This window comes from Lissotriton helveticus, chromosome 5_1 (genome assembly GCF_964261635.1).
Source record: "Lissotriton helveticus chromosome 5_1, aLisHel1.1, whole genome shotgun sequence".
In the NCBI taxonomy this organism is placed as follows: domain Eukaryota; kingdom Metazoa; phylum Chordata; class Amphibia; order Caudata; family Salamandridae; genus Lissotriton; species Lissotriton helveticus.
The window spans coordinates 223,569,459-223,596,180 of NC_136065.1; the positions used below are offsets into that span (position 1 = coordinate 223,569,459).

General features: G+C 41.5%; 2 long non-coding RNA genes across 2 annotated transcripts in view; one reads left to right on the forward strand and one right to left on the reverse strand.

Annotated features, from left to right (window-relative positions):
* Positions 1 to 26,722, reverse strand: part of LOC144753061 (uncharacterized) — a 473,043-nt gene that overhangs the window by 36,299 nt on the left and 410,022 nt on the right. The gene's annotated exons all lie outside the window — the stretch shown is intronic.
* LOC144753060 (uncharacterized) overlaps positions 1 to 26,722 on the forward strand; it is a 37,202-nt gene that overhangs the window by 821 nt on the left and 9,659 nt on the right. Inside the window, exon 2 of the long non-coding RNA XR_013594187.1 lies at positions 12,609 to 12,692. This is a non-coding gene — a long non-coding RNA (uncharacterized LOC144753060). The remainder of the gene's footprint in view (positions 1 to 12,608; positions 12,693 to 26,722) is intronic.

The window sequence follows — 26,722 nt, forward strand, 5'->3', positions numbered from 1 at the left end:
TCAAGGTGCACCACTTTAGAAATTGTAGAAACTGATAACTTTGATGAGGTTAACAGCAATAATCACATTCGTTTGTTACTTGTGTTCTTCAAGAGTTCTTTATTGAGTTCAGTTGAGAGTAAAAAATACACACAGGAGCTACAGCCGACGCGTTTCGTCCTCTTGGGACTTCTTCAGGGCACAATAAAGGATGAGATAATGTCCTTGTATCCTCTCCCGCAGTTATTAGGATTCGTGAAAATGTCTGTGACGTTTAAACTGTGCTCAAATAGGCATCCTGTTCAACAAAATATTTTCTGTGGAGGAAACTGATCTGTCCGCGCCGTTCTTGATCTTAGGCGAAAGGTATCTAATTGTAGTCTCGTTCTGCAAAAGCTCTTTAATAGGGGTATTTCAATCTTGTACATATGATTCTCATCAAACTGTGGATGATAGTCCAAGTAGAGCTGGAACCAGGGTAAAAGGCACAGGATGTAGATTCTGTCTGACTATCTATAATTGTTAACTTGTTGTAGAGGGAAGTGTTTATTAGTCCTCCTGCTTAGACAGCTGCTACCTGACGGAGGAGGACGTTATATTGCATGCTGCTCTAGGAACCAGGGGATGGTTTAGCTCACTTTATCAAGAGTGTCTAAGCAGGAGGACTCATATGTACAAGATTGAAATACCCCTATTAAAGAGCTTTTGCAGAACGAGACTACAATTAGATACCTTTCGCCTAAGATCAAGAACGGCGCAGACAGATCAGTTTCCTCCACAGAAAATATTTTGTTGAACAGGATGCCTATTTGAGCACAGTTTAAACGTCACAGACATTTTCACGAATCCTAATAACTGCGGGAGAGGATACAAGGACATTATCTCATCCTTTATTGTTCCCTGAAGAAGTCCCAAGAGGACGAAACGCGTCGGCTGTAGCTCCTGTGTGTATTTTTTACTCTCAACTGAACTCAATAAAGAACTCTTGAAGAACACAAGTAACAAACGAATGTGATTATTGCTGTTAACCTCATCAAAGTTATCAGTTTCTACAATTTCTAAAGTGGTGCACCTTGACCTTGTTTAAATTATACCATAGTTCATGTCTTGAACCAACATTGTAACGGTGGGTGTTTTTGAAGTGTGCACACATATTGGCCCATATACTATAGTGTGGGTCTAAACTAATATTGTGAGAATATTTGACCAGGTGCTGTTCTGTCGGGAATCCTCCACCGTTGTCCTTTTTCTGAAACTAAGTAAAATAGTTTACCTTTAATCCTTTTTGAATCTAGTACAGCTTTAACTTCAAATTCAGGCATCCCGTCTACTTTTATTGCCGGGGGATGATCTAGTAATCTAGTTTCTGGATTGCATGGTTTAATCAAAGATACATGGAATACCGGATGAATCTGATAAGTTGTTGGTAATTGTAATTTCACACAAACAGGATTGATTACCTTTTCTACGGTGAATGGGCCTATGAATCTTGGACGAAAGGTTTTATGACACTTTAATTTTAGATTCTTGGTTGCTAACCATACTTTGTCTCCCACTGAATAAAATGGTGGATTAGAACGATGTTTATCAGCAAACAACTTTTGGGTTTCTTTTGCATGTTGTAAGTGTTGTTGAGCCTTTTGCTGAACAGCAACTAAGTGGTTCACATACTCGGTAACTGCTGGAATGAAGGTTGAGTTCTTACTTACACCTAACATGTCTTTTGGATGAAAACCATGTACACAGAAAAAAGGAGACATTCCAATAGAAGAGTGATCAGAGTTATTGTAAGCAAATTCTGTAGCCCATAAAATTTCAGACCATTCCTGATCACAAGTAACCAACATACATCGCAGGAATTGTTCAATAGTTTGATTTGTGCGTTCAGTTAAACCATCTGTTTGTGGATGATAGCTAGAAGACATGTGCACTTCCATATTTAGAGACTTCCCCAAGTTTTACAAAAAATGAGAAATAAACTGAGGGCCTCTGTCCGAAATCACTATGGATGGAAGACCATGTAACTTAACAATCTGTTCCACAAAAATATGAGCCATTTCTATGGCGGAAGGAAGCTTTTTTAGGGGAATGAAATGAGCATATTGTGAAAAATTATTAGGCTTTCCTGTTTTCAGTTTCTATTTTTGGTAAATTCTGGTGGTTTTTTTTCAGTGTTTTCAATATCTTAAAAAACAGTTGTTATCAGTGGTTACACATTTTCGTGCCACTAAAAACAACAGAAAAAGTGTTTTTCCGGTGTTTATAGAGCGTTTTGCTTTTATTATTGCTTGCTTTCTGCACTGAAAGAACATGGTATATAAACAGTGTACAGATAGTGTATATGAGGTCAAAATAGATTTTTGCAAATTAATCTTATTGTAGTACACCATACAATACTTCTTCAGTGAGTCTTTGGGTCATGTGCGCTCGCTCTTTCCTTCCCATGTAAACTTCTGTGAAAAGGCCCTCTCAGCATTCACAGCCCCTTGGGATGAGAACCATCAGCTAAGGGACACAGTTGGGATGACTCTTTCTTTGATTCCACATAAAGCACAAAATGATAAATATTTGCGTTTTAGTTCCTGTGCATAAGAAAACAGTGCACCAGAATGGACTAAAAAGTCAATAGCATCCCTTATTAATGCTGAAGATTATAAAGATGCTTTCAGCATACCACCTAACAAGTGGCAAGGATCTCCTACAGGGAATCACTTCAGCTCGGGTATCAATTTGACAGGTCATCACACAACTTTTTTATATACATAGCTGAATCACTGCAAATACAAACAATATCACTCCAATCTTTGTTGAACTTGGAAAGAACCTTTTTTTGCAGAGCATTACAAGTGACACTGCGTTCCATGTTTTCCAAAAGTCTGGTGTCATGTTTTCACCTCTATCCCAGATGATTGGTGATATATATACTTGTCACCAATGTTCCCTCTAATTTTTCTTTCTTATGTGCGGCAATAGAATGTTGGTGTGCACTCTTTAATTGCCTGTGTGCGCAACTGAGTGATAAGATGTGCAACAAGGCAAGTCGATCCGCTACCACTTATAGGTAAATAACAAGCATTGGCACTGTCAATAAGCCTTGCTTTTAATTTAAAGTGACTTTTTGGTCACTGATTGGTTTAAACACTGAATAAGTCATCACACATGCACCCTGTCAATTATCCTTGCACTTATGCATCCATAAATCACTTATTCATTCTTGCATTCACCAACTTACACAACCATATTCCGGCACATACACAAGTTGAGCCACATTTTCAAGATAAATTGAAAGAATAAAAGTAGAAAAAATACAACATGCTATCTGCTAAAAATGGCAGACATATGTGTCCAAGAATAAAGTTAAACAAAGCAGCTAATTTCTTGCCCTCTGTTTGTGCCTTCTCCGCTTATTTTTTGCCCTCTTTTTGCCTTTTCTTTTAATTTCTTGCCCTCGGTTGGTGCCTTCTCTGCTCATTTCTCACCCTCTGTTTGCCTTTACTGCTTACTTCTTGCTCTCTGTTTTGCTTTTTTCTGCTCGTCTCTTGCCCGCTTCCTGCCGTTTTCCTCCTCCTGCTGCCCAGTGCCCCTCCTTCCCCCCAGGACACCTTCCCTGGTGAAGTTCAGAAACAAACTCTAAACTTGGCTTTTTGATTGAGGCCTTGCATACCAGCACCCAGGTATCCTTTGGGGTGACAGCGCTGCACACAAAAAATGCTGAGTGATTGATTGATTGAAATAAAGATACTTTACAAAAGCTTATGATTGTTTGAAATATGTTGATTAGCAACTTTTCTAATGGAGGTGAGTGGGAGAACTTTGTGAACTGATTTGTGGGCAAAGGCAAAGACCTATTGTTTGGGAAGTCCACGGACAGTCCTTGCTTTCTGGCTCACGTTCCGAAGTACTTGACGTTTGTTTTTATAACAGATAAGTAATATTACGAAATCATTCCCCAAATGCACCTAAACGCCTGATGATCTTTTAAGTACTTAGTGCCTTGGCAGGCATTTTCAGTTGCCACTTAGAGTGTACTCTCTGCTACGCCTAAAATGTTTGCCCTATTTGTTCATCTTTTGCTTTGTCATGTATATGCAGTTGGCAATAACCTGTTTCACTAATAAAAGATACGAAAAGGGCACTCACTTGTTCCAAATCAACCCTAGAACTAGCCCTGCTGCTGTGTGTGTAATCGCTGCCAAAGTGTCATCGGCACTTACTGCAGCACTCCGGACAGTTTCGAGAAGTGGAATGAAAAACTAACATATTGAGCAGCTTGAGGCGGGAGACACGAATGTGAATGGCAGCATGCAGTAGGGAGCATTTTAGGAGTCACTACATATTTAACCCCTTCCATGCTGATGACGGCCCCCGTCCGTCATGCAACACGTTGGGTGTGTGCTGATGACGGCTAGGGGCCGTCATGAACCCGCCCACTCTTCAGAAGTGCTGCGCAGGCGCAGAATCGCGGCCGCGCCCAAGGGGTTAACTGACTAACAATAACAGCTGAAGGTGCTGTACTGGAACGCAGCATCTTACAAACAGTAAATGCACATGTGAAGCCAGTGATGCCACACAGTGCAAAAAAAGAGAAGAACTGGAGAAATCAGGAGGTGGCCTGGTCAGAGGCATGCTGGTGATGAGTGTTTAACAAGTCACTGCAGAGGTGAATAGCCAGCAAAAATAGCAGAGGCTGCTGAACTGAGACCAACCAGCATACCGACTGATAAGGCCTCAGACAAGCATGTGTGATGCCACAGCCAGACACAGAAGGAGAAAGCAAAAGGCAGAGGCAGCTCTGCCAAGTACCATGCATCAGGCATTATACTAACACATTTCAGTGTGGTGATCCGCATCACCGCAGTGAAATGCAAAGTCATGCATTATAGCGCCTCAGCTATAAAGCTGAGAGCGCTGCTATAATTATAAAGCACCATACAAGCTGCAGTGGCAGCGTGCGATGTGCGCTGCTGCCGGCAAACTAAGGGTGCTCTTTGGCTGAGCTGTAGCTTAGTTCAGCTGTAGAGAGTGGTGTGCTACAATGTTACAAATACACCAACATGCCGCGATATCCCAAACGTCAGAGGAGGATGGGTCAGAGCCCAATTGCTACCTAGTGTCTTGACTGGCTAGTGACTTTAGATGGGCCTGGCTTCAGCTTCCTAAGGCGGGAGCGGGTGGGCCGCCACGCAGATCAAGGTTGGCCGATGGACCAATTGTGATACCATCCCCATGGCTGACTGCCGCAAAACTTTTAGTAGCTTGCACACCTGTGGTATCTGGCAGCTGCTACCGGACCCGGCCCCACCGGCGCCATCATGGATAGATGTGTGTAATCAGGGCTGAGCAGAAGAATCATTGCCACAGGACTGAGCCAGTCAGTCAACGGTACTCAGCATAATCATTGTTTACGGCCAGCGGGGCCCCCCAATTGCTGTTGTCCATGTTCCCAGTCAGTTCAGTGTTTAGTTTTATATTGATATATCCTCATGGCCTGTGTTCCGCTGCGCCTTGGGTGTCTCTCAGTGGAGCCTTGGGAGAGCGGGTATCTGAAGCAGTTTGTGGCTTGTTTTATTTCTTGGTCAAGGGCCCATGCCCCCCTTGTTTCTTGACAGCTGCAGGTCTCTCTTCCTTACATACAGAGGGAAAAAAGTCAGAAACCGCACATGAAGGTGGATTCTTCACTTAGCTAATCCAGAAACCCTCAGTCTGCCCGGCCAGCCTGATCAGCTATCAGAGCACAGCAAACTATATCCCATTGGGATCAAATATTCATTAGAGTGTCTTGTAAAATAGCGTAGGCTGTGTCCGGTTTATTCTTGGTGCCCAATTAAATGGCACAGTTTACTTTCCATTTATTAGGCCATCTTCTTAAAATGCAAAGAATTTTGAGCAAGTATTCTAATGGAAACAGACGGTGCAAACATAGGTGAACATCTCACCCAGTTGTACATGTAAAGTGTGGCTCATGTCAATCACAGTGTCTTCCCAATAAGTACAGCTGCCTGCTTAGTTGTGACCTAATGCATGTCTCCCACTCTCAGCCTTCGAATGCAGCTGTGCTTACTGATCATGTCGCTGTGTGTGAGTCTGCGAGTCACGCAGCTTTTAGTGTGCCTTATCTTTCGTCTGCAATATTGGCTAGAGTCTGATAACGCAAAGTAGTTTATATTTCTTACATTTTGCAGTAGTTAACTTAGTTTCTCATTGCTCAAATGGGTGAACTCTCTGATATTTATGTGTTCCCCTTGTCTTCATTGCTTGATTTTTCTCTCGATAAATTGAATGCCATTAGTTTAGGAAACACCTGTTACATAGAGAAGTGAGAAGCGCCAAAAGTGCAGTGAAAAATGCTATATAAAAAAATCAACGTATTATTATGGGTTCTCTAGTAAAGCAAATTTTACTAGCTTCCTTTTCAGTGTTGTAGGATGCTATATTTTTTATTGGACCTAAACAATAAGTATGATGTTGCATCTTAAATACGTGGGCTTTCACACCGCTCTACTTCCTATGCCTGACCAGTAAAATTAATCACATACAAAAACGAACATGCAGGCATTATTTTTTCAGATCAGTCGGGCGACAAAAAAGAACGTATCTGACACAGCATGTAATGCCATTGCTATCTGTTACATGAGAGAGATTTAGCAATACTAATGTTTTGGATCGATATATTTACTGGTACAGTGGATAAATATCTTGTTTTAGTTTCTGAATGTCATCGATTTCGGTTAGAGGGAACCATGTTAGGGATAACTACGGATATCCCAAATCTGTGAAGCTGATTTTTTAGTGAACATCTCTTAATGTACAAAAGAGATTGTTTACAGCTCAGGCTCTCTTTACAGGGATGTAAAATGCCCTCGTACTACAAAGGAACAGATCAGAACAATTCACAAAACGTTTGCATCATTAATCAGCTTCTGATTCATGGGACCCCTCAAAGCACGGATAAGTATCATCACTATTCGTAAGGTGGGAGATGCCCCTTTCGTGCCTCCTCCTCCTTCCAAGTTGAAATGTGTCCCACAGTGCGTAATACGAAAGGTAAACACATATGTTTCTTTGGGACGTTAAACCTTGCAGTCGCAATCCCTGGTACTTTCCAAATTGCCCATTTGTGACCTGATTAACGGCAGTTTAATTATATGTTATACCCCCTTTACTTCACTTTAAAAGCTTGAAAGATTTCTTCTATACATTCAGCAAAAATGGTCTCAATTTTATTTATAATGACATTTTCAGTGTCACTCATAGTCATTGAAATGCACTCATAATTACTCTAGAATCACAAAGATGTCACACATGGCAATCTGAAACCCTGGCAGCTATGTGGAGGAGCCAGAGGTCCGTGGACTTTGCAAACGGGACAAGGGCTGCAGAAAAAGCTCTGGGAATTGTCTCCTGCTGTTTTATAACAGCGTTGCAGGCATTTAAACGTCCCCATTAGCATTTCTAAAGATGAAAAACACGTCTTTAGAAATGCATTTGGAAGCGGAGCAGCATCACCAGGAGCCGCACTTCAGAGGCTCCAGTAAAGTATTTACTGAATGCGTGGAATCCTTTGTAGTGCGCGCAGATAGTAGGTGTCTGCGCGGAGGGAAACCTAGGTGTGCGCTGCCGCTCAGGCGCGCAGGTTAGAGGGAACCATGCTTGTCACTAAACCTTGCATTGAATGTTTAAAGCCTGAAGTGTTGGTAATTCACCTACTATCAATACTGACCCACTAGAAACTATGGTCTGATGTATTAAGGGTTTTTACCCATTCTCTCTGGGTAAATGTGATGACACATATTAGGAAAGATTTTTATGAAACAAGCCATTTTACCTATCAGTGAAAGAATCAAATACAGCTAAAATATCAAATATGAGTTTGATATTTCCTGATTCTCTTCAGTTTATAAAATAATTAAACTACACCTAAAATGTGAAACTAAACCCTGCATCTTTAGACCAAAGGTCACAAACTGGAAAAAGTAAAAGGAAGGAGAAACAATATTTTAGTGGCATCCCTAAAGAACAAAACTCAAGCAGAATAATGTTAGCCAGTCTTTCTTACTGCTAGCTTGTATAACAAAGTTAAATTGTATTGACCTCTTCAGGAAGAAAAAAAATTACTCTTTCACTCTCTTTTTTCTGTCTTTGATTGGCATTTATTTTGTGGTTGTGCAGGTGTTTTTTCAGTGTTTATATGTTTTCACCGGTGAGGGCTATTTTTCTTTCAGTGGGGTTTTATCAGTTATTATAGGTTTAAACCTAAAACCCCACAGCCTAAAAATGATCAACAACAGTCAGAATTGTGGTGAATCCAGATTTAGTGCGAGGCAATTCCACAATAAAACCAAGTGATACTGTATGCCATGGCTGTGGAGGTACAGGTAGAGGCAAAAGCAGACCACTAGGAGATTGATGACTAGATTTGTTTTGACTACAAACAGTACAAGTCTCTACATAGCTTTTAACATCTTTGAGCATAGTTGGCCACCAAAATCGTCTTTTAAGTAGTTGGTACATTTTGGTTTCTCCTGGATGGATTGACAGGTATAAATCATGATATGTTTGCATAACACGTTTTTGAAGTGACTCAACGGGCACAAATACCTGATCGTGCATGTACAATACATTTTCTTTCCATTGTAATAGCGGATAATCTTTGTTCCAGTCTTCTTTTGATTGAGTTTTTAGAGAATTTTCTATATCAGGAATTACATCAGAATCAATGAGACCTACAACAAAGCGATCTGCTGAAATCACCAGATGTATAGTTTCTTGTTTTACATTTAAATCATCACTTATACCTATTCTGGATAACGCATCTGCCTTGTTGTTTTCTTTCCCTTGGCGGTAAGTGATGATGAAATCATAATCATTAAAGAACAGTGTCCAGCGCAACTGGCGAGGAGATAAAGCTTTAGCAGATCTAAGTGATTGTAAATTTCTATGATCGGTATATATTGTCACTGGATGACGAGCCCCCAGCAAGTAGTGTCGCCATTCTTTAAACACAGCTTTTATGGCCAATAATTCCCTGTCGGCTATTGCATAATTTTGTTCCGTAGGAGATAATTTTCTAGAGAAATATGCGATTGGATGCATTTGGCCAGAACTTTTGCTCCTTTGAGATAAAATGCCTCCTTTTGCAAATTGGGAGGCATCTGCTTCTACAATGAAAGGCTGAGTGGGATTTGGGTGTTTTAATATTGGGGCAGAAGTGAATTGGTTCTTTAGATCTTGAAAAGCCAATTCAGTTTCTGAAGTCCATTCAAATTTTGTGTTTTTCCTTAACAATTTAGTGATTGAAGTTATCCTTTGTGAGAAATTATTTATGAACCGCCTATAGATTCGCAAAACCCAAACAGCTTTGAACTTGTTTCACTGACGTTGGACTAGGCCAATCTATTATTGCTTGCACCTTTTTTGGGTCCATTTCGATGCCAGCTGGATATATCCAAGAAAATCTACTGTGGTAACGTGGAACAAGCTCTTTTCTAATTTTACAAATAAAGAATTTTGTAAAAGCTGTTGAAGAATGGCTCGTACTTGCTTTACATGCTCGGATTCATTTCTGGAATAAATGACAATATCATCTATATAGACGATGCAACAGATGTCAAGAAATTCTCTTAAAACTTCATTTATAAAAAACTGGAATGCGACTGGAGCATTGCAGAGTCCGAAGGGCATGACTTGATATTCATATAGTCCGAATTTAGTACGGAATGCTGTTTTCCATTCATCGCCCTCTCGAACTCTCACCAGATGATATGCTCCGCGTAGATCCAGCTTGGTATACATGGTAGCATCTTTGATTTGATCCAGTAATGTAGGAATTAACGGCAATGGGTATCAATTTTTTACCGTTACATTGTTAATTGCGCGATAGTCAATGCACACGCGCAATTCCCCTCCCTTTTCGGAATGAAAAAGAGGGGGGAAGAGACTGGGGACTTAGAATGCCTGATGGAGCCGTTAGCTAAATACTCATCAAGATAATTGCGTAGATGTTCGTTTTCCTTTTCTGTTAGCGCGTAAATGCGGCTACACGGTAAAGTCGCACCAGGAACTAAATCTATTTGACAATCAAAGTCCCTGTGAGGTGGTAGGGTGTTGGCTTTTTTTTAATCAAAAACATCCAACAGATCATGGTACTCTTCAGGAACTTCAGCAATAATCAAAACACTCTTTGATTCCTTAGGAAAATCATATCCTTGTATTAACAATTCAGGACCTGGGAATTGCTGAAAGCATTTAGCATGACAGAAGTCTGATTTAAACAATATGGTTCTATTAGTCCAATCTATATAAGGATTGTGTTGTACAAGCCAAGGAATGCCTAAAATTAAACCAAACTGTGGAGCATCGATTATATCAAAGGCTATTTCTTCTACATGTTTTTTAGCACAAGTCATGTTCAATAACTCAGTATGATGTTGTATTGGTCCAGATGTCAATTCCTTACCGTCCACTGCTCTAACTATTTCTGGAGAAACCGTCACAATCTTTTGTAAACACAACTTACTAAACAACTGGGTGTCTATGAAGTTTCCAGTAGCTCCTGAGTCAATTAAGGCATCTATGGACCAAGATCGAGTTCTATCGTTTTGTGACTGAAGCAAAATTCGCAGGCTTAGATGGCAATGAGAGGCAGTTGGTGTTAGGGAGGCCAAACTAGTATATGCACTTGGTAAATTGACCTCTTTGTCTACCGAGTACTCTAGTTTTCCGACTGTTGTGTAGCTACAACATCTGTGAATTTAGTCTTTGGTTTCACTGGACGTGTGGGGCAGTCTTTTACAAAATGTCCTGTTTTTCCACAGTACAAGCATTGATTTAATTTCCTACGCTTCTCCTTCTCATCTTTTGACAAAGGTCCTCTAATGGTCCCAATTTGCATAGGTTCTACAGTATCTAATTTGGGAGTGGAGGATTCATTCTTAGTGTTTGTCCTTTCTTTAAACCAAATCATTCTGTTGTCAGTTTTACCTCTTTCACCTTTCCTTTCAAAAATTCTATGATTTAATTTAACTACTAGATCAATGAATTCCTCACAATCGGTTGGTGGATCTAAGATTTGTGTTACCATATCTTTTAATTCTTCTCGCAAACCGCGATAGAACAAGGACACACGTTTTTCCTCTGGCCATTCTGCTTCAATGACTAGTCTATTAAAGGTAGAGATGTAATGCAAAAGATCTGATGATCCTTGTTTTAAATTAAGCAGTTCGTGATCAGCGGATTGAACAAAAACATGTTTTGCAAATAATTTTTTCATGGCTAATTTGAACCGTCTAAAGTCATTTAAAAGTGGATCATTCCTTTCTACATATGGTACAGACCACAAAGCTGCGTCTCCTCCCAAATACGAGAGAACGAAGGCAACCTTGGAGGAATCATCAGGAAATGTGGCTGGTTTTGCCACGAAATGTAACTGGCACTGATTCATAAAAATTGTAAACTTATTACAATCTCCAAAAAACCTTTCTGGGGGTGCTAAAGGTACTGTAACTGGTGTCACTACCTGAATCTGGGTATTAGCAGAAGTTGAAGGTGTAGTATTCCCACTGTACAAGGTTTGCAAAGTGGGTTGAAACGCAGATGGTTTTAAATAGGATTTTTTATCAGAGGAAAAGGTCCATGTTGAAGGACTAGGAGCCTGCAACCTACTCTGAATTGCTGTTACCTCTCTTCGCAATTCAGCATTTTCAGTTCTAATTTCAGCTAACATTGCGGCTATTTGCTGTAACGAATTCTGAGATGTTTGATCCATAGCGTCTGGGCAAAACTAAGTCCGTGGGCTTAGCCTTCTGTCAGATTGTATCAAGCACTCTTACCTGCGAATTCTCGAACCCTTATCTGTAAGGTGCTTGATTGGTTTTGCAGAGACGCTATGTGCCAAACTCCCAGAAACCCTATCCTACAACCTGTGAGTCTTTTATAACACTAGGATGGAAGATAATAGTCAGGGAGGAAGGCCGGAATCGGACGCTAAGGTTTCTTTTCTTGTAGTCGACCTGCGAAGCAACAAGAAGCTCCCCTTTAACTTTTTGTTCAATTATGTAAATTTTGTTATTTGAAGAACATCAAACAAAATCCGAATGGTGTCTATTCTTAGATTCCTACCTGCGATCTACTTGTATTAAGTTTTGCGTCCTGGAAGTCGTGGATGTCCTGGTGAGCGAAGTCGAGTTGGGCTGAAAGTGGTTGAAGTCTTTTTGAGGCTTGTATTTTGATTGAGTTGTCACCCCTTGATCTTTTGCCTTGGACAATACTTCAAATATTCTGTGAAACAATAACATGAAATCAGTGCTTTTCCTTTTTTCAGACTTTCTTATTAATCAAACCTTTCCTGAATTTACTTACTTAGCATTCCCCTGCTTGATACACAATTCGACTTCACGTTGAGCGCTTCCTAAAATTAACATTTAGACCAAACAAACAGAAACATTCTACAACCTTTTAACTGTACACGTTGTATTGCTTTAAACTTGTCTTTTCATCTGTAAATCTCTTATTCCCTTCTTTTTTTAAAAAGAGTCCACAAATTGTTCTTTCTTGAAGAGTTGTCTTTAGCTAGCGTTGGGCGCCTTTAAAGAAAATAAATTTGTACTTAGCTTTCTTCTTTCTTTGTTTAGCAGGTGCATCATGGATTCCTGAAGACTCTGACTGGTACGCAGCACCGATGTCCTTAAGGCCCGAAATCACTCTGGAAATCTCAGGTAAGCATTCAGTTAAACGCAATGTTCCTCTGAAGCTGTCCGGAAGGCTAAGCACCTTCTGGAAGTCCGGGTGTGGATTTTATAGTTTTGCCACACCCTAGGACGTCCGCTCTGCCATCTGCGTGAACCTCGCCCTTACGTTGTGCTCAGACTGAACACAGCGCGAGGGACTATGCGTGCAACTTTTAAAGCTCCCGAAAGTCTTTCCTTTTCAGATTACCCTCTCGTGCTGTGTTAAAACATGCACACAGCGTGAGAACATGGTTTCTTTTTTGGCTTTTAGTGATAGTGTGATCGTAAGCAACAGTGACAACGAACTTTCGCATTTATAATGACTCAAATGAAAACAAGCATTGATATAATCTCAGAATGCAATTGTAAATTATGCAATTGTATATCAAGTTGGCATTTAACACAGTACGCACCAAACATACTCATACACATAAAGGAGTGCAGGATGCACAGGACAGGGGCGGGTTTCTTTAAGGGAAGATCTCCTTTATTTACAAGGAGTTTTCTAGGTGTAGTAAAACACGGGTGGCAGAATCATGACAAGTTTGTGCTATAGAAAACTCCACAAAAAAAGGATGGTGCACAATCAAGTTTAGTTGTATCTAACTGTCTTCTCATTTAGAATTCTGCATCACAGGTAGTACATATGGATATGGCTTCTTGCCATTAACCCCTTGAAGTCTGGCACATGCCTACTCACTACAGCAAATCAAGACACTTTTCCACACGTTGTGTGGGAGTGTCTGCTAGCTCTATGGTTGATGGTCCTTCATACTCTGAGTCCATTCTTAACTATGTTTTGCGCCCTTTGATCTTCACCTATTTGTTGGGCATCTTGCATCCCTTCTGTAAAAATATGCTTATCACATCCGACTTGCACAGTTACCTTGCTTATGGTGTAACAATTGAAGCCATACTCTGGTTAGGTTCAGCAAAGCCCACTTATTTGCTGTGGCTCTCTAGCATTATCTCTAATATTTATGTACTCTGTCATTCTTGTGGACTCCACTTCACCCCAATGGGAATCAGAATTATTATATGGCAGAATGTATGGACTATGTGGGAAGAGAACCCTGAATCCCAAATTTCAAACTCATCCCAGATTTTGGATCACCCCAAATTTACCTCTGGCGGTTTTTCTCCACAGTTGATCTTGGGATAAAAAGCACTCTCCTCAATATCAGGCACAACATTGGTTTACCATAATATCAAAAATAAATAACTGACACCACTTTATAACTTATTTCTATTTCAGAGGAAAGTTAAAAGATTTTATTACAATCCCTCAAAAGTCAAGCGGTACAGAAATAAAGTTTAAATGCCATGAATGCTCAAATGAAGAGTACATAGTCAGAATTCAGAGATATTCTAAGTCCCAAATGAACAGCAAAATCATAAAAGAAATGGACAGCATCCATAGCTGTAAGATGTTCAGGAAAATCTCTTACATTTTAACTGTCAGAATTTTAAGGAAAACAGACAGCTTCTCTAATAGAAAGGGAAGAGTATCTCTAAAAGTGAACATAGCCCCTAGTATACCCGGAAAGTCTTCTGGCTCACCCCCAAAGCCAAGGGTTTTTATACAGAATTGCAGCATAATTAACAAGCAAGGCCTGTAGTATCGCAGTGGCATGATTAGAGAAAGCATTTTATTCAATAAGTTCATTACACTAACCCACTTCTGACAAAGCATTGAGTAGCTTCTGCACCGTTTCTGTCCAGAGTTGTTATCAGGAGATACACATCAGAATAATAAACATTACTTGAACAATAACTCATACACCAATGAATTCTTTGAATCCCACATGGGAACTACAGCTGAAAAGTGCTTAGTTATTTTGCAACAAAGAGGACAAGAAGAAAAGTCCATTCACAATTCATGAAATCTAAGGAAAATAACCAGTTACGCCACAGTGTTCTGTGCTCTGCGGAGACTGAAAATCATTTCAACTGCAATGTTATTAATTCAGCATTTGCATCAAGAATCAATCATTAAAAATCATTAATTCTCGACATAGATTGGTACTCAAAATTATGTATCAAAAAGACTTCCACAACTGTTTCTAAACTAATCTCCCATCATGCTAAGGGTGCTTTTTGGGGAGTGTATGGGCTGCAGAGATGCCCCCTTACATGACCTTAAGGTTAGCTGTTCTTGTTATAGCCCTTGTTCCATGTTTTATAGCGTCACCTCTACTGCTAAAATCTCCTCCCCTCCTTTTTTTTGGTCCGTGATAGCTGTATTCTGGCTAAAGTAAGTATTATTAGCACATATGCCTTTTTTTGGTAGTAAACTGCAAAGAAAAATAATAAAATGTGAGATGTGGTCTAAAGCCTTAGAAAGGAGGATTTCATGTAAGTAGTTTCTTCTGAAAAAAGGAAGAATTTATTTTATTTTATTTATTTATAAAGCGCCTGAATCGACCCCCAAAGGAGTATCTCTGCGCTGAGGACATGACTGCAGGGTTAGCTAAAAAGTATAATCAGAACAGAATAGTCTTAAGGCGCTTCCTGAACTGAACTGAAGATGATCCGAACACAGTCTCAGATCAATGAGAAGCTGTTTCCAGTAGAGAGGGGCCAGGTGGGAGAAGGTTTTACCACCTAATATGGCTCTTCTGACTTGGGGAACTATGAGAAGGGATTTAGTTCCCGAGCGGAGGGATTAGGAGGGCACAAAAGGAGTGAATTTCTCTGCAAGGTACGAAGGGCTGATATTATATAAGGCCTTGTGCACCGTGCAGCAGATTTTACATTTTACCTTCTTCCGAACTGGGAGCCAGTGCAATTGGCAAAGGAGAGGCAGGGAAGAGGTTTTTGGAGGGGCATTGAGGACCAGGCATGCCGCAGTATTCTGGACCACCTGCAATCTACATAAGGAGGACTCATTGTCTGAGACCAGTAATGCATTGCAGTAGTCCAGGCGGCTCAGTATAAGGGTTTGTGTCAGAGTTTTACGGGTAGAGTCCGGGAGCAAGGGGAAGACCCGGCGTAGGAGACCCAGCATGTGAAAGCAGGTGCCTGCAGTCTGTGCAACGTGTTCTTTCAAGGTGAGTGACTGGTCTAAACGTATGCCCAAGTTCTTGACAAGGGACTTAGGGGCCGGAGGGGTGCCGAGGTCCACCGGTCACCAATCAGGCGTCCAGAGCAATGGGGCCTCACGAAAAGCATGATTTCCGTCTTTCCGACGTTGAATTGGAGAAAGTTGCCCCTCATCCAGTTGGAAATGGCCCTCATACCCACGGAGAAAGCCATCTGAACAGAAGGGGTGAAATTGGTGAAAGGAAATAAAACCTGTGTATCGTCGGATATGGGGATAAAACCATATGTTCTAAGGAACTTGGCCAAGGGGGCAACATAGATATTAAATAAGAAAGGGCTCAGACAGGAGCCCTGTGGAACTCCCTTGGTCAATGTCGTAGTTGCCGAGCGATATGGACCTAAGTTAATAGTTTGGGAGCGGGAAGAGAGAAAACTCATTATCCACTGGAGGGCGGAGTCTCTAAGTCTGATCTCCTCCAGTCTCCTGAGCAGGATCTGATGTGAAACCATGTCGAACGCGGCAGATAGGTCCAGCAGCACCAGAATCATGGATTGGCCCCTGTCTAGGGTCATCCTGATGTTGTCCGTGACCGCTAGTAGGGCAGTTTCTGTGCTGTAATTGGGCCTAAAGCCTGATTGTGAGGGGTCCAGGCTGTCTGTGCACTCTGCATGGTCGGACAGATGTTTATTTATGTGTTTTTAAAGTAGCTTGCTCAGAAGGGGGAGGAGCGAGATGGCCCGGAGATCAGAGAGGTCTGACATAGGGGCGTTAGAGTTTTTCGAATAGGTATCACCTGAGCCGCTTTCCATTCCAGAGGAAGATGACCCTCACTTAGGGAAAGGTTAAGAAGAGCCCCTATAGATGGGGACAATTGATGGGCCATAGAGGCAGTCATTTTTGCCGGCATGATGTCGAGAGCAGAGTAGGACTTTACTGGGTGTAGGAATGCTTCCACATCTACGAAGGTCAGTGGGGGAAAGCTCTCCAGCAATTGAGTGTTAATGTATTCTGGCAAGTAGTGTGGCACAGCGACTGGGTGCCTGGCGCCCTGTTGAGATCATTTTGTCATAAATAAGCTCAATTCTTTCTGAAAAATGCTGTGCTATATCATAACAGAGAGATTGGGAGGGGGCCTCTTTGTTGTCGCAGGCCTTAGGGTTGGTGAAGGACTTGAGAATTTGGTAGAGGGTTTTTTAAACATTACGTGCTTGAGCAAGCTGAGAAGCGATGAAGGCTTTACGTGCTGCCCGTATATTTTTATGATAGCAGGATAGTGTTACTTTAAATCTGTTCTTGTCGCTCACATCGTGGGTACTGCGCCATCGCCTTTCCAGTTTTTTACACTGGTGTTTTTCTGGCCTGAGCTCAGAGGAAAACCAGGCTGCCTGGGGGTGTTTGGTAGAATTAGGGAGTAATTTCAATGGGGCGAGCAGGTCAATGGCGCCGGACACCGCATAGTTATACTTTGCGGAATACAAACAAGTTACACCATATTTGGGAATGGGTGGACATCCAGCACGTCGGGGTATTGAAGTGTTGTGCAACTAATCTTAAACTCCTTTTCAGGGTCGAGGTGGTTATGAACTTATGATTGCCAAAAATGATAAACGAGTGGTGGGTCACAGCTGAATAATAGTAGACTTTTTGCTGAACACGGCATCAATTCTTAGGTCGTGGTTCACTTCACATGGCCAGTGAATGATGCCACAGTAGGATTCAAAACCTGAGCAAACATCATCAAACACTGGAACTTTCTGGAATGCCAGTTGTTGCTGATTGTTGGAGATGGGAAGGAATGGGTCCAGTGCTGGAAAGTAGGGGGAATCTGCCGGATCCCAGTTCCGACTGCTATTTCTGGGCCCAGAGAAAATTTGCAGAATTTGTCCTGGTGTCATTTTCTGACACCGGGACACAATCCTGCAGCACCTGCATGTTATTTGCACTCCTTTCAGAGCAGCAACCTCCAGGTGGCAAGGGATTCTTCTTCTTTTCACTTCCAGCTGCGCCCAGAACAAATACCTGAATTAAAGGGTCATCGGCCTTTCCTTTGTTGGAGTATCACCCTGGCTGAGAGCTATGTAGATCCTATTATCTAGATGCCAATGAAATGGAAGGAAACAAAGGCACACAGCTTGTCACTTTACAAGTACTTTAGAGACACTATGTCAAGGAGTCCAGTTTTTGACTTTGTTCAAAGCCCCATGTAAGAAATGTGCATGAACTGTAACAGTGCAAGGTTTATCTGTGTGCATGAGTAAGTACACAAATAATGATTTAAATGGCACTTACTAATTTATGTTTTACTTAATTATTTTATAGCACTACTCATCACAGAATAGGGTATCCAACAGTGGCAGCCGGCAAGGCTCACGAGTGGTGTAGCGGGGACGGCAGGTTGGAGGATACTGGGGAGAGGGCGCAATGTAATAAAAAAAAAAACCACTTACCTTGCCGCCGGTCTCGCGTCTCTGCGCCTGCTCTTCTCCATCAGACTCCAGGAACAGGAAACATAGCTAGGTTCCCCTGACCAATCATAATGCTGCAATGCAATGCTGTGATTGGTCTGAGGGTCGTGGTTCGACGTTCAGCGAGGGAATAGGGGCTTGGCATGTTATCCACGCAGGCTATAATGCAGTCTGCATGGAGAACAGGGAAAGTGCGCATGACTGTTTGACCGGGCTCAGAGGGCCGGCCAAACTGTCATATGCACTTACGAGTGGGCAAACCACTCCTCCCCTGCCCTGCTCCGAGAGCAAACCAGCCTGGCCTGCCCACAAAGCAGCACAGAAACATAAAATGATAATAAATCAAAGTTATTATCATTTTATGTTTCCTTTTTTTGCACTGCTTAAAAGCAGCGAGGCGGTGCTCCTACTCCATAGCGAGGGAGCTGCCACTGGTATCCAAGTAGCTTTACAGCACACATAGAGACACAATAAATCATACAAGTCTAAAAATAAAAATATAGGTAATGTTACATAACACAGTGAGAGTTATAAGGTGTAGGAATCACCTATCGCCATATTTGTAAACATTATAATCCCCTCAAAAGTGCTGGGCACACAAAGATCTCTGCAGCTGGCATCTTAACCCCGTAAGATATTTTAAAATGCAGCTTCTTTGTGACTAATTAAGTAAACTATAACATATTTACTGTCACATTTGACCTTGATGCCAATTTTCGGTATACAGCCTTTACAACGAAACTTTTACAACGAACTACCATTACAACGCAACTTTTACAACGCAAACCATTACAACGCATAGCGCTGGGGGGCGCTCTAGGATAGGGAATAGGTTTAATGTACTATCCAACACCTTCCCTACTATCCACGGGGACTGGAGTTGGAATAGTAAATTAAACTATTCACTATCCAGCACCCAAAAGCATTATGCGTTGCAATGGTATGCGTTGTAAAACTTGTGATGTAAAGGTAGGCATTGTAAAAGTATGCGTTGTAACGTCATACATCCCCAATTTTCTAGCCAGATTTATTTTCAATAAATGTAGACGTTGACTGTCAGACTCTGCTTTTCAAGCGCTGTCCCTCAAAACTCACAGTATTTTTCTTCCTTTTCCAATTCCAGCACTGAATAGGTTTGTTCTTAGTGTGAGTGGAGCTCACACAGTTGGGTAGTAAAGGGGAGGCGGGGCTGTTTCTAATTTAAGAGAGTGTTCCTCCATGTAATCTATTGGCAGGGTCAGACTGTGGTATTTACACAGTGCAATTGGATTGTTGATGGAATATTATTATGTCTTGTACAAAGCTTGTTATATGGGGAGATGGAATGTGGCATGTGGTGTGTGTGTGTGGTTTGGCTTTAGGTTCTGCTGTAGTCATCAGGGAGTTTCACAAAAAGCACTGGGAGGGGGCTCATGTTGCTGTTGCTTTTTGTTTTACCATGATCTATTTTGACTAAACATCTTCTTGGCAAAGAACATGTTGGGCCTCATTCTTTGCCACACAGACTGGGAACAGAAACCAGCCCTGGAAAACATTCTCTGGCCTGGCCATCTTTGTGGGTGCGAGGAGGGGACCTGTCATGTCCCCGTTCAGCTGATCAAAGGCCCAGGGGTACTGCCTTCGAATAATGTTCCAGCTGGTGAATTTTACAGGAACATTTTATTATATATAGGCTCAAAGGTCTTGAGTTTCACAGGGAGCTCTGTAAGGGAACTAATCCAATACTTCAGCACCGTGTCTAGGAGCAACAGTACAGGCGAGTGTGGATGAAAGGCCCAAGATAGTTGGAAACTTTCAATGTGGCCTGTGTTGTTAGTATTAGTGAGCTCATCTTGAGTTGTACACATATAGAATGCCATGATAAGAAATATTAGATTCATTGCATGGCCAACTTTAGGAGTAAAAATGTCAGGTACCTGCTGAGGTACGCCTGTGGGAAGGGGGTATGTGGGTGAGACCAGTCGAGAATTTAGAAGCAGGTTTAGTGAACATCCACAGGCCAATAAAACAAGAATTTGCAATACAATAGGTCTCGTATTTGTTAAAAGTTAGAGCTTTTGGCATTGAAAATGACAACGTTTTTTACTTTTTTTTCTTTTTTTTGCTGTGTAGTAATTATATTTTCTTAGTGCTATTGCCATTGGTATAAAAAACAAAAGTAAAAAAAACTGCCCTTTTTAAAAGCACTGCAGGTGATCTCACATGCACAGTATGTCATCTAGCACAATCGACTAAATAGCCAGGCACATGTGCAACAATAGGAACACATCCATCACCTTTATTGTTTTTGGATAAGGAGGTCAGGGGTGGGGGGGAGTAAGTCATCTGCACATGTATGTTAATACATGCATTCACACTCACTTAAGTCAGGCACAGTGTAACATGCAAATAAACTTCAATCAACAGCAGCAACAATGAAGCACCCTACCAAGGACCATGAGGGAAGGGAGAACAAAACATGCAATAATGCCTGAAGTTGGAAGGGGGCAGGGAGGAGATGGAAGCAAGGACGTGGATGCAAACAACAACTATGGGAGGGTGATGGTGCAATCAGCAGGTAATAAAGTTGGAAGCAACAACAAGCGACAAAAATTTTTTTATAGAGGGAATAGAATCAGCGGGGGAGGACAGGGGGAAGTAGTACCATAATCATGTCGGGAGCAGCTGATGGGCATGGTTTAAGATGAATCAATCTCTGCTTGGTCCCAACTCCACAGAAATGCCCAGAAATTACTTTTCACAGGCACTGTCCAATTAATGAGCCTGTAAATAAGAGTGACCCAGAAGTGCACAAATTGTAAGCATGGGTGGGCTCCAAGCCCTTTTCTGTATACAATAGTGTTTCACAAGCGAAACGCATGCGCTAGCACATGCTCTCACAAGCTCAACCATAAAAATAAGAATAACAGCATGTATTTTGCCCAACCAGTAAACCAATCAACAGGTATCTAGCTAAGCTAGGGGCGTAAACGGTCCGAGAAAGGCAGGTGCTGGCACTACAAATACATAACAGAATAAACAGCTTAGTGTGTACTACATCAATAAAATACACCAATCAGTGCAAATGATTGTTTTGCAGCTTCACTAGACCCATCACCATTTACACCGAGATCGCCAACCTTTTGTGTAATAAGAGCTACTTCCGTGCAATGAAAAACACTGCAATCTACTATTATTATTAGTGCTTAAACAGAGACCAAATCAGACAAGGATGCATTAGTGCCCACCATATTCAAGATTACCAGCAGGAATCACTTCAGTACCGCAAGAAGGTTGCCAGCAGTAATATAAAAACAGCTTTGTCAACATGTCTCCCCACAAATTTATCACTAAAAAATCGGTTTAAACTATAGTTTGAAAATTCAGCCACTTTTCTTCAACAGTCAGCTGATGAGTTCTGAAAATTCAAAATCAATGTGGGGGAAGGGAGGAATACATGATCCGTTCAGTTCCCTGTAATCATATAATATCTGATCAAATGAGAAGGATCACCTGTCCTGCATAACATCGGGTATGCGGGAATGGTTCTTTCAAGGCCCAATAAAAACCCCTCATGCACGTGTTGGTTGATGGTAACGTTAAGCGGTATATCTTGGTTCTCCGCTTGCCCTCACACGTGTCTGCATAATCATAGGGTTTAGTGGTTATGCAACCTCCACCAGGAGGTTATACCCTTTGTTAAAACAGTAGTGACCAGTAATGGTGCTCGTGATGTGATATGGTGAAAGTGTGTTAAAAGTCTCTAGGTTCCAGACACAATTTTTTATTTATTCTGGTTTCAAGAGGCAATAAAAATAATGTAGGTGACTTGGAGTTATTATGACTCATTCACACTTAAGATGTGGTATAGGTCAACATGTTTCAGCCCTCAAACACCAGAATGTCGGGTGGGCTTTCTTCAGGACCAGGGGGTGAAGTGTATAAAGACGTGAACCGTCTTTATATGTGAAATGTACTCCTAAGAATTGCTTAGTGTATCAGTATTGAGGAACATCATTCAATGTGGTTCCTGAAGGTCCTAAGATACCTGCGAAGATAAAAATGCAAACAGACTAGACAAAGGGAAGGGGTTCTTTTGGTTTACACAAGACTAACAAATTGGTACAATTATACCAGGGACATATAGAGCACACATTGGCGTAGCAACTAAAAAATGGCAATACTTCTAACTGATCTCCCCATTTCCTGGGCAGGGTCAACTCTCTCATAATTGGCAAATTAGTTCAACGTAACTTCGTTTTAAGTTAATGCTGGCAATCGGGGTTATTTATCCTCTATTTGATTACGTGCAAGGAATGGTAATGTAATTGCGATTCTGGTAAACTTTTGGATGTACACAAGGCACTCGTTGTGCTGTAGTCTAATATCTGTTCATGGTAGGGATTGATGGGGTTGTTAATGTGCTTCACCTCGAAGTTGCTTACATATAGGCCAGCTCCAAGTGTAGCTGGCCTATTTGTAAGCAACTTCGAGGTGAAGCACATTAACAACCCCATCAATCCCTACCATGAACAGATATTATTCTGGCGTCGATATATCGACGATGTCATCCTAATCTGGGAAGGAGATCTGGAGAGTTTCAAAAACTTTCACAACTGGATCAATACACGTGATGAGTGGCTTAAGTTCACATACACAGCCAACAATAAACAATTGGACTTTCTGGATATCACCATTTATGCAAATGGCCTGACCCTACAAACCAAGACTTTTTATAAACTGACGTCTAAAAACAGCCTACGTTCTTACCAAAGTTTTCACCCCAGACCGTTAAGGGAGAATCGCCCTTACAGCCAGTTCCTGAGGCTGCGCAGGAATTGCAGTAATATAACTGAATATAAACAACAGGCGAACGACCATGGTAAAAAGCTTGAAGACAGGAACTATCCGAAAAGAGTCATTGAAAGATGCAAGAAAAGAGCACGAAATCAAAACAGAGACGGGCTCCTTGAACCAACACTGCGAGAACAAGAACCCGATGTTTTAACGTGTGTAACCACCTATGGTCCTGCCAGTAACAAATTAAAGAAGAGCGTTAATAAAAACTGGAGAATTCTAACCTCAGCAAACATACAGTGGCCCAAACCCAGGTTTGCAAATAAAAGAACTAGAAACCTAAAGGACATATTGGTACATACGAGACCTCCGCCTAAAAAACCACTAGCTGTCACAAATTCACCATGGGATGCCCGCCCAGTGGTTGGACATTACCCTTGTGGTTCCTGTTCCGTATGTTCTTTAACTCAAGTCACCAAGAGAAATACAATTGTTGCCAGACTTCAGATGGAAACTACTGAACCACACAAATTGCAATACGAGCCATGTGATCTATATGATCACATGCCCATGTGGAAAACGCTACATAGGCATGACATGCAGAAAGGTCAAGCAACGCCTATGTGAACATCGAAGTAATATCAAATGTAAGAAAATCACGACTAAGATGTCTAATCATTACTTGGAAGCAGGACACACAATCAATGACCTTAAGTGGGTTGTTCTGGAAACACTGAGTAATAGAGACCACAATGCAGAAAGGATTCTCTTTAAGAAAGAACAACGATGGGTACATAGACTGGGAACTGACCGAAATGGACTCAATGATAATATTCCGTGGGGAAGTATTTACAAATAGGTATTAGGCGATGAGCCTTCCAACCAGCCATTACGAATGAAGAGTTCTCTACCAGCAACCTCAAATATCGAAAAAAGAGCCAAAACGATAGTCAGAGCAAACTACTAAACCACTTGGATGCTGATATAGATGAATACATTTCTGCAAACATCACCGATTTCAAGAAAAAATCTAGAATAAGGCAATAAATACTGAATTAGAAATTCTAACAGGAAAAACTCTATATCAGAAATCCGCCCATTTTTAAGAAATATTGACACCCTTTCAAAATGGATCACTGTAATTTGTGAGAACTGTAAGAAAAAGAATATTGTGGTAGACAAAAAATTCAGATCGAGAAGAATGTTGTAATCGCAAAATGCCACAAAATGCAAATTTGTTTTACACTAGCCTTCACAAACATTGAAAAAAGACTATGAATGACAACCATTTGTCTGTCTACACTGCCATTTTTACATAAATTCGTGAACCCGTAAGCTACTGTGCTTCCGGGACCGACAGTGGCAGAGTCAGAACCAGTCTAAAGACGGAATGACCGCAGGTAGCAGGAAGCGCAGCGCCGACTAAACCGTAACATATTGGAATATCTTTGTATATTTACTGAACTATGACCTATCATTATAGCAGGCCTCGCTGACCCACACGGATCCCGATGAGGTTTCAGTTAAACCGATCGAAGGTACGTGAAATGCGCGATCATGAATCTGAGTTTGGCATGGTTTGAATGTACCACAATTTGAATGCATGAAAACCGCTATTGAAGGTATATGAAAGGCGCCTTCATAAGCTTGAGCTTTTACGATCTGAATGCATGAAACTGAGCTTCAACGAGTGCATGAAAACCGCTATTGAAGGTATATGAAATGCGCCTTCATGAGTCTGAGTTTGACGATCTGAATGCATGATACTGAGCTAGAACGATATAGACTACAGCACAACGAGTGCCTTGTGTACATTCAAAAGTTTACCAGAATCGCAATTACATTACCATTCCTTGCACGTAATGAAATAGAGGATAAATAACCCCGATTGCCAGCATTAACTTAAAACGAAGTTACGTTGAACTAATTTGCCAATTATGAGAGAGTTGACCCTGCCCAGGAAACGGGGAGATCAGTTAGAAGTATTACCATTTTTTAGTTGCTACGCCAATGTGCGCTCTATATGTCCCTGGTATAATTGTACCAATTCGTTAGTCTTGTGTAAACCAAAAGAACCCCTTCCCTTTGTCTAGTCTGTTTGCATTTTTATCTTTGCAGGTACCTTAGGACCTTCAGGAACCACATTGAATGATGTTCCTCAATACTGATACACTAAGCAATTCTTAGGAGTACATTTCACATATAAAGACGGTTCACGTCTTTATACACTTCACCCCCTGGTCCTGAAGAAAGCCCACCCGACCTTCTGGAGATTGAGGGCTGAAACATGTTGACCTATACCACATCTTAAGTGTGAATGAGTCAAAATAACTCCAAGTCACCTACATTATTTTTATTGCCTCTTGAAACCAGAATAAATATAAAATTGTGTCTGGAACCTAGAGACTTTTAACACACTTTCACCATATCACATCACGAGCACCATTACTGGTCATTACTGGTCATTACTGTTTTAACAAAGGGTATTACCTCCTGGTGGAGGTTGCATAACCACTAAACCCTATGATTATGCAGACACGTGTGAGGGCAAGCGGAGAACCAAGATATAACGCTTAACGTTACCATCAACCAACACGTGCATGAGGGTTTTTTATTGGGACTTGAAAGAACCATTCCCGCATACCCGATGTTATGCAGGACAGGTGATCCTTCTCATTTGATCAGATAGAGTTCTGAAAATTCACACATTTATGTCTTAGAACACAATTTTGTCATACAAACGTTCATTCATCCAAGCAAAAGGTTACAATTTAGAAGGGTGGGATGCACACAGGCGAGCTACTGGCAGGTAGATAGAGAGGTATCAGGAGCTCACGAGCTACTGGTTGAAGCCCAGTTGCACATTTTCACTCAGGTTACACCTACGCGGCCACAGTCCTCCATTAAACATAAAGGTTTTCTTCAAAAATCTCCCCTCGGCCAATGGCGTGGGAAAAAATACAACGCTTTTAAAAAAAGAACCGCTATTATTAATAATCACTTGGAAGTGGACAAAGAGCCTCATTTCTCTGTTTCAACCAGAGTGACTGACGAAAAACGGAGTTTTGCAGTACCTATGATGAGCTACAAACTTCTATACCTTCCACGTTGCACCTGTGTGCCTGAGAGGCGTCCCGTAAAGGTTTAAATTATGGCGAGTGAGAACGGTCTACTCTGCTCCATAGGCTGAAACGGCTCTCGATTCTTTTCTCGCTAAAGCCCCCAGCTCATCCCCCTCTGGAAAAAGAGCTATAGCTGGGAAAGGATGAGGCTTCTAACGTTTTCCTTTCGTACCCCACATCTGTTCAGGGAAAGGTCTCTCTTACCCTCACACTATGGTCACGGTTTCTCCGGTCCGTTATTCCTTAATGTCCCATTGCCTGAATTGTTGCCCTGATACTTACCGCATATAGAGCACTTCGACAGCCCCGGGACAGAGAGGAAAGTCGCCGGGCGCCTGAATAGCGCGCCACACATTCCGACTTACGGCGCAACGACTACACAACATTTCAGAGAAAAACGGTTTGTCACTTCCGGATTGCTAGGGCAATGAGATTTCAAGTGATTTAGACGATGTTTGCTTCTTACTTCCGGACTTCGGACAACCGGTTGAAAACGTGAGGCAACTAAGCAAATTAATATACCTCGATGCAAGATATGATTGGGCGTTTCCGGTTATTGTAGGTAGCTGATGAGCGCATCACGTTTATGTTTTAAAAATAAAAGACACAACA